Here is an 11,304-nt window from a genome sequence, read left to right as displayed (position 1 = left end):
TAATGCCACATTTACTGCCACCAGGCAGGTGGTGGAGTGCTGTATCGGCCTTTTAAAGGGCCGGTTCCGGTGTCTCCATCACTCTAATGGTGCACTCATGTACTCGCCGGATATGGTTTCTCGCATTCTGGTCCTGTGTGGGATTTTACACAACATTGCAATAAGGAGTCAAGTACCCATGCAGCCAGAGGATGCCTTGCCAGAGGATGGCCCCCCAGAGGAAGGTGTTGTGATGATGTCGGGTGGGGGGCAGACACGATTCTGTGGTTTCAAGATTTTTTAGGTAAAAATGTTTAACTTTATTTTTAATTTTACACTTAGAGCAAATGTATTTTAAGGTGAACCTAATTGTTTTTTTTTCTAAAAAATCACAACACTTTCCGAAACTGAAAAATTAAAAGGAACCCATTGGCAATACCCTGTACTGTTTTTGGACAACTAACATAATTTTTCCGGATATACCACCACATGTTTAGTTAATTTTGATTATTTTTTTTTATTTTGTCTGTTAAAAAATAAATATTATGATTGAGTTTTGCTTTTGTTGTTTATGTCTGACTAAGCAAGATATTTTATTTTAGGAAAACCTGAGGACATTTTTTTGTGTGATTCTGTGATGAAATGCTTTTTACAATTAAAAGCATGTTGGCAACATGTTTGTATATTTAATAAATGTTTTACCAAAAAATATGGTTTGGTGTAAATATATTTTGAAACCCATTTTGAGGTGGATAGTGTAGGGCAACCCCAAACTAAAAACAAAAAAAACATTACTGCAAATGTTGTTAAGGTTTACATAATCATTTTTGTATTAGTTACTCTATGGAAAGGCACCCAGCTTTGTTCACAAAGTATTTGAAATGCAGAATTACACCATTTAAATTTTTAAGAAAAAAAGAGGACAAATGTTTTTAGAACAAAAACTTTACTGGAAATATCAACATTTTTAAATGTACAAAGGTAAAAAAACCTAAAAATGCTGAAGACTCCCCACAATCCGCTGTAGGCAGCAGTAGGCCTCCAAAAGATGGCCAATTGTTCTAGTGAGCTCCTTACGTATTCCCACAAGTATGTTGGTTAGATCTGTGGACAGAAAAATGTATTTTTAGATTAAAAACATCTAAAAAATTACCCACATTTTAACATTAAACATTATTCAATGTCCCAACCAGGGGGTATACACAATGATGTTAGGGTGTGTTCTAAAGTTTACTCCACACAACATTATTATTATGTGTAAACTTTAATGGTGAAAAAACACTTTGAAACCCTAACTAGGTGGCATAATCAAAAATACCCTAGGATGATTTATAAACAACTGGGAGGTGTATTCTTAAGTCATGACGGCCATATCCTTGATACACAGTGCACGTATTCACTTCTAGAATGTCCTTGATAATCCAAAACTACAATGTGTTTGTCTGCTATTGCTAACATCACTTATCCTAATGAAGTTACATCTTAGTACATTTTAAACACAGTGTACACAACATTAACAAGGTTAGTCTGGTTCCTATCACCTTCCCAAGTTCTGTGACATGTTTTATTTAAATCTAAAATACAAATCCAAATGTAATCAATTTTTACAACAAAAAAAGCATTTTGTAAACCCCAAAAGGCATACATTTTTGGCAACCCCCCCAAAAAAAGGGTCCAGGCACAAAACATAACCACAAAATATTGAGTAACAGGATTACTGTGCAATGATTATGACACCGATACTGTAAAAATGAAAACTAACACACAGCCAAAATATTTTTAAAAAAACATAAATAACAACAACATTTAAAAAAAAACAAAAAAACATAATATTAAAAAACACAGAGCGTGGCAAGGAAGCACCCGATGGAGATGGTGCTGGAGATGTAGATGGGGAGAAAGTTGGAGTTGGTGGAATGGTGGGAGGGGAAATGGAGTGGAAAAAATCCAAGGGAGGGGATATTTGGGTTGAGGACTCGGGCACGAGAGTGGTGATTGAGGATGAGTGGGCAGGGGAGGGAGGAATACTAGGGGAGTTTTGGAAGAGGGAGGGTTACTGGGAGAGTATGGTGGTGGGGAGGGAGGGCTCGTTTGAGCAGATGGGGAAGGTGAGGGGGAGGGCTGCATGTTGGGACCTGCATTGCGGCCAAATCTGCGGGCCCTTCTCTGTCTCCGCTGTGTTTCTAAAATTTAAAGATATTAAAAAAATCTAAGTTTAGTTTTCACTTTCGGCTACACAATACAAGTACACTTTACACATTCAGGACAATAGGGACAACATACAGGAGGGTTGGTTTACATTTAAGAAAATAATTGGAAAAGAAACAGACATTTTTAACAGTCCACTAATTTTTACATTTATACAAACGCATACTTACGTCTGCGTAATCGCGCCCGCAAATTAGCCAAAAGGACTGGCGACCAGCGGCGCAAATCAGACCAAGGCCTCTCTAGTTGCGCTATATTGCATCGAAATCCAGCACGGCGAAGGGCTCTCCTCACCTCCACATAGGCCGCATGCTTTAAGCAGTTGGAAATGGGAGGCTGGGCGTTTGTAAGCTGCCTGTCCAAAATGTTTACCAGGATGCTCAATTCCCGACGGGTAAAGGCCGCGGCTCTCATGATGGTAATGGCCGATTTGACAGAAAACATGAAATATACATGGGGTAATATAAAGATGATTGGCTAAAATATTTACTCAGTTTCCTAAAAAAAACACTATTGGACAATCCTTTAATCATGTGACCTGAAAAATACGGTCAGATTTGATTGGTTAAAACACGCAGTGTGCAATTGCAAACATAATAGTGCACATGATCCTAACGCAAAATGCACATGCATTTTTAAAGTTAACACAATTAGCAACAGTACATTCACAGATAATAAACATTACTTTGTTTTGGAATTTAAAAAAAAAAAACGAGAACGGGGAAAACCACCACAACAAAACCAATAAAGTTTATTGACACATTAAAAAAACTGAATAAAAAGAACAGCAAGAGTTAAACACTCTTAATTAGATAATTAACAACAAGCTAATAACAAGCTGTTCGATAGTCCATGTAAACATGACATGTGACCATCAATACAACACATACAGCCGCAACCAACACAACATAATTTGAATACAGCGACTGACAGCGCCTGACTACGACTGTCTCATTCGTTCGATCAGATCAGTTGTTAGCTAGAGGAGGTGCAGTGCTAACGAATGGGCGTCACTTTGTTTACGGTCGACCAGCCGTACAATCAGATTTTACAGCCGTAGCCCATACGACCGTGCGGCCACTACGACCTACTCTGAATGAGGTCCTTAGTCTTGGGGGCACCATGATGAATCAGACAGATCCTCCAGGGTAAACATCTGATCTTCTGTTGTATCTATTTCTATTAAACCTTTGTGTGTGAGTTTAGTCATCTGCCACTTGTGGTGGAGCTCTTTTTATGCTTTCTAAATGATCTCCAGACACAATGTAAAACTTAAACCTTAAAATGAAATGTTGCATTTAATGCTCTGTTCCGCTTGTTCTAATAACACACTATAACACACTAGACTTATAATCTTTGCTTTTGTTTACAGTTTTGAATAGAATAGTTTTAGAATTTAGGATGGTTACTCTATATAGGTTTGTAAACAAATATAGGCTTTAGATTTTTAGAGAATATAACTTTATAAGCTGTTAAGATAACATTTCTGCTATGTTTAAGATTAAAAAAAACAACTTTTGGTAACCCAATAACTTAAAAATAAAGTTTTCATTGCAATATTCATGCAGCCCCTTGACAGACAGGAGCACAGCACCCCTGTGCACCTATGCCGATGACAGTGGCAGCCAGGTGTGGCTGACCTGCACACAATAAAAATTGTTTATTTATTATTTTGGGCAGCAGCCCCTCAACAGACAGGAGCAAAGCACCCCTGCACACCTACCCTGATGACACACACCCAAAAAAAAATTGACAAAAAAATACAATTTTTTTTTTCAGCTCCAGAACTTGGGCCCAGAGCACAGATTGATCACTACTGGAGTCAGGCAGCACTAGGTTGCAACTTGCATTGCTTGCTGGATCTTGTGCGGTTAAGCCTAACACACACTCACACAGACAGTAAAAGATCAAAAATAGACAATTGATTTTATTTTTATTCTTATGCTCAAGAACTTCGGCCCAGAGCAGCGATTGATCACGACTGTAGTGGGGCAGCACTAGATTGCAACTTGCATTGCTGGCTGGATACACACACATACACAGACAGTTAAAGCTAAAGATAAAAAAAGACTATTTTCTTTTCTTTTTTTTATGCTCCAGAACTTGGACTCACGACTGGAGAGGGACAGCACTATGTTGCAAGTTGCATTGCAGGCTGGATACATGCACACACACAGACGGTTAAAGTTAAAGATAAAAAAAATATATATTTCTTTTTTATGCTCCAGAACTTGGGCCCATAGCAGTGATTGATCACGACTGGAGTCGGGCAGCACAAGGTTGCAACTTGCATTGCTGGCTGGATCTTGTGCAGTTAAGCATAACACGCACACACACACACACACACACAGAAAAATATTACACTAAAAGACACTTTTACTTTTTTTACAATATATATTTTTTTTGGGGGGGGAGTCCAGAACTTGGGCACACATGGACGCAGCACCAGCCCAGATATATTCTGCACCAGCCCAGATGGACACAGCAGACAGCAGAGCACCAGCCCAGAATGGATCAGCACTGCAGCACCCCAGGACACAGCAGACAGCAGAGCACCAGCCCAGAATGGATCAGCACTCAGAAGCACCAGCACAGAATGGATCAGCAGTGCACCAGCCCAGGACACAAGACACAGCAGACAGTACAGCACACAGCAGCACTCTCCCAGCCCTACACTACCCACCCTCCCTGTTCAGTCTCCACAGCCATAGTGAAATGGCATCCGCCGTGTGGTCCCTATATACTACATTGATCATAGACATGTAAGCTCGTGAACCATGAGATTTCTGACTCTATGGTTTTTCCTCGGTTTTGAGATCCGTGTCAGGCAGGAAACTTCGAACCTGCTTGGATCCGACTGGGATCTGCAAAATGCGGGTGGGCTTGGTTCTCTGAGAGTTGAACCTGCTCATCCCTACTTTTTATGCCATTCTACTCCTCTGTAATCAGCATTTCAAGTTTTACAGGTAATTACAGCTTTCTTCTGTTTTCTGAATCTGTAATATACCTGTGCAAAACATCCACCTGTCTGCTCAGGTATATTAGCCACTCCAGATTCTCTGGTTCAGTGCCAGATTACTGCACAGCTACCATACATTCTGGTGTTTGGTTTGTATCCTGTCATCATTAGACTGCTCCCAGACTACAGAGAAAACCCAGTCCAAACCTGGTAAATACTTCTGCCAAGATCTGCCACTCAAGTATCCTGGACTACAGAACCAAGTAAGTGATTTTATTATTATCAAGTAACAACAACGCAGTTCAGCCTTGTACTCTTCTCTGTTACATACATCATACCATCAACAACACCGATGTCCCTGGTGGTATAGTGGGTATAACCCAGCATCTCTCTGCTGAGACCAAGGTCCAATTTTCTGTAAGGGAAGCATCTATTCACATGTCAAGAGGTCTCTTCAGGCCTGCCAGCTTTGCATACACACCTCCCACTACTCAAACAGACATCTACCTGACCCTGGTTTCACAAGAAAACACAATCATGACACACAACCCCCCTGGATGGACACAACACAGCCCCCCTGGATGGACACAACACTGCCCCCCCAGATGGACAGCCACAGCCCTTGGATGGACACAGCCACAGCAGAGTACCACAACAGTAAAGCAAATGGTGCTGATCATCATGGGGAGGGACATACTGTATATGCAATCTAAAACCCACAAGAATCCAAAGCAGGTGACATTTTGCCTTGTTTTCAAATCAGAGTCATGTAGGAAGACACGAGCCTGTCTCAGATCCTATTTGGATTTGTTATGTTCCAGTGGGTTCAGTTCTCAGAGAGCCAGACCTGCTCATCTCTTGTCTTTAATAATATTTTGATTCGAAAGCAACAGTCTCTCATGCCAGTGGTGTCTTCAGTGCAGGTTTACTGGCTGTGTCAGCAGTGCAGGGGTTTGCTGACGGTTTCCTCAGTACATGGATTTGCAGTGCTGGCAGTGTCCTCAGTGAAGGGTACTGGCAATGTCGACAGTGCCAGTGGTGTCTCTAGTGCAGGTTTGCTGGCTGTTTCAGCAGTGTAAGGATTGCTGATGGTGTCCTCAGTACATGGAATGGCAGTGCTGTGGTGCTGGCAGTGTCCTAAGTGAGGGGAACCGGCCATGTCAGCAGTGCCAGTGGTGTCTTTAGTGCAAGTTTGCTGGCTGTGTTGGCAGTGCAGGGGTTGCTGATGGTGTCCTCAGAACAGGGAATGGCAGTGCTGCAGTGTTGGCAGTGTCCTTAGTGAAGGGTACCAGCGATGTTGGCAGTGCCAGTGGTGTCTTTTCTACAGGTTTGCTGACCGTGTCAGCAGTGCAGGGGTGTTATCAATGCAGGGTGCCGGTGGTGTCAGCAGAGCGGAGGAGCCAGCAGTGTCCTCACTGCAGGTTTGCTGACTGTGTTGGCAGTGCAGGGGTGTTCTCAATGCAATGAAGGGTGCCTGCGGTGTTGGCAGAGTGGGGGTGCCAGCAGTGTCCTCAGTTCATGTGTACTGACAGTTTCTGCAGTGCAAGGGTGCTGTTGGTGTCCTCAGCATGGGAGTACCATCAGTGTCGGCAGTGTGGGGGTCACTGATGGTGTCATCAGCATATGGGGCAGCAGTGCAGGGGTGCCGGCAGTGTTGGCAGCAGGGGTTGCTGCCAGTGGGGATTCCTGGCAGTGTCAGCAGCGGGGGGTGCAGTGTCAGACAGTGGGGGATGGCGAGCACCATCTTCTTAAGCTTCCTGTATGTGTGCAACAGTGCATATTAAATGGGCTTAATGCTGATTGGCTGAGTGCTGTGACAGACAGCTCTCTCAGGCAATCAGTGTAAAGCCAGCTCAATACAAAACCACACGACACGACAGTGGGATTGCGAAGTTGTGCCTCAGGTGAGGGATCCAGGGCAGGCAGGTAGATCCAATCTTGGCTCGGATCACCCCAATCCCCAAAACTCAGGTGGGTTCAGATCTCTAAGATCTGAACCCGCTCATCTCTAGTTGATACCCGGGTTCCTAGAGATGTTAAAAGAATGCTATTGGCACTCTCTTTTGCTGCTTGAAAAACCAAGTTACATTTATGGATACAGAGCTCTCCGCCCACCCTTGAAATATTTAAAGGAAATGTTTTCTTTATTTTTAGTATGAATTGGCTGGAGGCCTCCCTTCAGAAAGAAACGTACTAAATGATTCTTTGCAACATGGGTGAGTTATACTGAAGTTCTCCCTGCCTCCACTAAGGAGGCAATCCATCACTGCTTTTGTAGCACTTTGTGGTACTAGACTTATATCCTTCTGCTGGACCCCCAAAATATTTTTAATATACCAAGATTGTTTGGTCCAGTTCTGGAGCGCCTCCACATTGTCTTTGCTTTTGTATTATAAATAAATATGATGTTATAATTTACTCTAAAATAACTTGTTCATATTTTTGTATTACTTTTGAACCTATTTACTATGATTTTTTTGACGCTTCAATAATAATATTAACTACTTTTCCCCAATACAGGCCAAAGGCTGCAGTGAGCTGGCTAAAGTAAGCCACAGAGCAGTGGCACAAATGCACAACAGTTTAAAAAATATTGGACATATATGAAGCATTGCCACACAGCAGTGGCAGTAATATACGCTACAAAAATTTCAGTCAGCAATGCCCATATAGTGCAAAATGCAAAGAAAAGAGGTGCAAGATGGAATTATCCTTGGACCCTCCCACCCACTATTATTTTGGATATTAGAAAAGACAGGCACAGTTTACCAAACCAAGGACTTCAGCCACAAAAGTGTCAGTCCTTCAGCGACAAGGACTGACAGTTTTCTGGCTGAAGACCTTGCTCATTTGGGCTCTCACAAAACAATTTTTTGGATGGACTACCTACAATCAGTAAAGAACAGGTTGATGATGAGGGTGTTGGTGGTGGAGATTACATGTGCTGGTCCAAACTGCTGATAGCTGATACTGGACTGCTTGCTGTCATTTTACAAAATATCATCATTTTGTTAACTAAATTGCATGAACTCGCTGCGCACGACGTATCAAGGAGGAGGTGCCTAGATGGTTAATGTCCCTACCTATACTAACTATGGCTTCACATATTGTACAGATGCCATCACAACTGTTGTCAACATTTGGGTAACAATAATTCCACACCCTAGAGGCCGGTTTCTGGTATTATGCCCAGGCATGACAATGGCTTTCTTTTTATCATGAGCAAGAACTGCTGCCACTGATTTACACAAAAAAAGTCCTCATCATCATCAACATCCTTATTAGCATCAGAAAGGACACAAATATCCCCCTCATCCTCCTTTTGCACTTCCACTACACTATCATCTTTCATTTTTATTATTTCACCATCTAATACTAGCACAGCCATCACGGCATCAGTGATCCACTGGGCAACTGGGTGACGGCTGTCATATTTGCTTCCTCTATCAAAGGATTGTTTAACAGTCAATTGTTTTTTAAAACTACAGCACTACTACTAGTAGTCTTCTTGGTGTCTTTCTGAGATGAAGATCCACCCCCCAGCAGCAGCAGGCCTAGAGCTCAATGATTCTTTTGAGAAATCCAGGATAAGGGAGGACTCAGTTAACCTTATCAAATTGGATGCATTAATTGAGCTAACACTAGCTCATAATTGTTTTTTTGCTTTCTTTTTAGATGTTGTGATATATATTCTCAATCTTTATTAGTTCCTGCTTAGTAGTTATTTGTCAAATTGGATGCAGTACTACATCAGATCATGATTGAGGATATTGTTGATGAAGTTTTTGGTGGTGGATATGGCAAATGCTTGGATCTAGCAGAGAGAAGGGAGCTAGTTGATGCTGGACTGCTTGTTGGTACTTTTTTAGCCAAAGTTTCTTGTTTTCCTAAAAACTTTTCATGCACGTGGTGCAAATGAAACAACAGGGAGGAGCGTCCTAGATGGTTAAGGTCCCTATCTCTACTTAATGTGGCTTTGCAAACACTACAGATGGCTTGACAATTGTTGTCTGGATTGGATAGAATTAATTCCACAGATAAGAGGTGTATTTTGTCATGTTATGTCCAAGCATGACAATGTTTTTTTTTTAGCATTGGCAACAACTGTTGTACACACTGACATATATTGGCTGATCAATTGATTGGCCAATATATCTGCTGCTTGTCGGCTGGTGTGTACACATGATATATCTCTGAAATGCGTCATTCACAAACATATTCCACAGGCTGTACTGCACACCCAATGGACAGATATGTCTGCAGACACATCTGTCCATCAGCAAGTGTGTAAGGGCAGTCTGCAGACTGGCTGAGCACATGCAGCGGCAGCCGCAGGGAGGGGAGAGGTGCACATTCCCAACCCACCCAACAGCTGCCTGGTCCCGACCCCTGGCCGCCAGAACCTGGGGGCACAAGCAGATGATCGCCATTCAGTGTGTATGAATGACCATCATCTGCAGATATATCTGCAGATCACTCGATCTGCAGATATATCTGTTAGGTGTGTACCCACCATTACACAAAGAACCTCATCAACATCCTTATTAGCACTAGTGTCAGCTATAGAAATTTCCCAGTGCACTTCCACATTAGCATTCTTTATTTCTACATGCATGTTGACATGTGCTTCTCATTCCCACATTTGCAGAGGATGCACAGATGGTGAAAGGAGGCTCCTCTTTGAATATAGTATTTAATAGGTCAGGCTCACACATTGCACCCACGGACACACTTAGGGGTACATTTACTAGACTGAAAGTTTTTAGAAGTGGAGTTGTTGCCCATAGCAACCAAACAGATTATATATATTATTTTCTAGAAGGTGCTACTTAAATGTCAAGTATAATCTGATTGGTTTATATGGTCTTAGCACAGCCCTGGATGGACACAGATCATGGATGGAACAGTACAGCCCCCTGGATGGAACACTACAGCCCCTGGATGGACTCAGCAGTCAGCACAGTCCTGGATAAACACAACCCCTGGATGGACACAGCCTAACCTCCGGATGGGCACAGCCTAGCCCACAGCACAGCTGGATGGAACAGTACAACAACAAACCAGCAAAAAATAAATAAATAAATAATATATATATATATATATATATATATATATATAGAGAGAGAGAGAGAGAGAGAGAGAGAGAGAGAGAGAGAGAGAGAGACAGAGAGAGTTTTTAACTGATTCTTTCCATTTTTTTAATGTAAACTGGAGGTTTTTTTAAAACCGACACTGCTCATTCAAAGTTGTTGATTGCAATGGGCTATGGCCTGTGGACTCAATGCAGCACCAGTGTGTGACAGGACAGGGAATGGATGGACACAGTGCATCTGGATGGATGCAATAGCAGTGCTGGATGGACAACACAGCCCCTGGATGGAACAGTCAATCCCCTGGATAGAAAAATATAGCCCCTGGAAAGATTGAGCACAGCCCTTGATGGACAAAGACCCTGGATGGTCACAGCCCCTGGATGGAACAGTACAGCCCATGGAAAGATTCAGCAGTTAACACAATGCTGGATTGACACAGTCCCTCGTAGGAACAGTATAGCCCCTGGATGGAACAATATAGACCCTGGATGGACTCTGCACAGCCCTATATTAGAAACAGCCAAACAGTTCAGCCATTGAATGGAACAATACAGTCCCTTGATGGACTCAGCACAGCCTAGGATGGACACAGACCCTGGATGGATAAGTACAGCCTTCTGGATGGAAGAATACAGCCCATGAATGGACTTAGGAGTCAGCACAGCCCAGGATGGACACAGCCACTGGATGGAACAGGACAGCCCCTGGATGGAACAGTGCAATCACTGGATGGAACAATGCAGCCCCAGATGGAATAATGCAGAACCAGATAGAGCAATGCAGCCCCTGGATGGACACATCCCCTGGATGGAATAGTATATCCCCTGGATGGAACAGTACAGCCAATGGATGGAACAATATAGCCCCTGGATGGACTCAGCACAGCCCTGGATGGATACAGCCACTGGATAGAACAGTACAGCCCCTGTATGGAACAGTACAGCCCCTGGATGGAACAGTACAGCTCCTGGATGGAACAGTACAGCTCTTAGATGGAACAGTGCAGCCCTTGGATGGAACAGTACAGCTCTTAGATGGAACAGTGCAGCCCTTGGATGGAACAGT

The sequence above is a fragment of the Taudactylus pleione genome, unplaced genomic scaffold, assembly GCF_031769625.1.
Source record: "Taudactylus pleione unplaced genomic scaffold, aTauple2 ptg000564l, whole genome shotgun sequence".
Taxonomy (NCBI): domain Eukaryota; kingdom Metazoa; phylum Chordata; class Amphibia; order Anura; family Myobatrachidae; genus Taudactylus; species Taudactylus pleione.
This window is presented reverse-complemented; position numbering follows the sequence as displayed.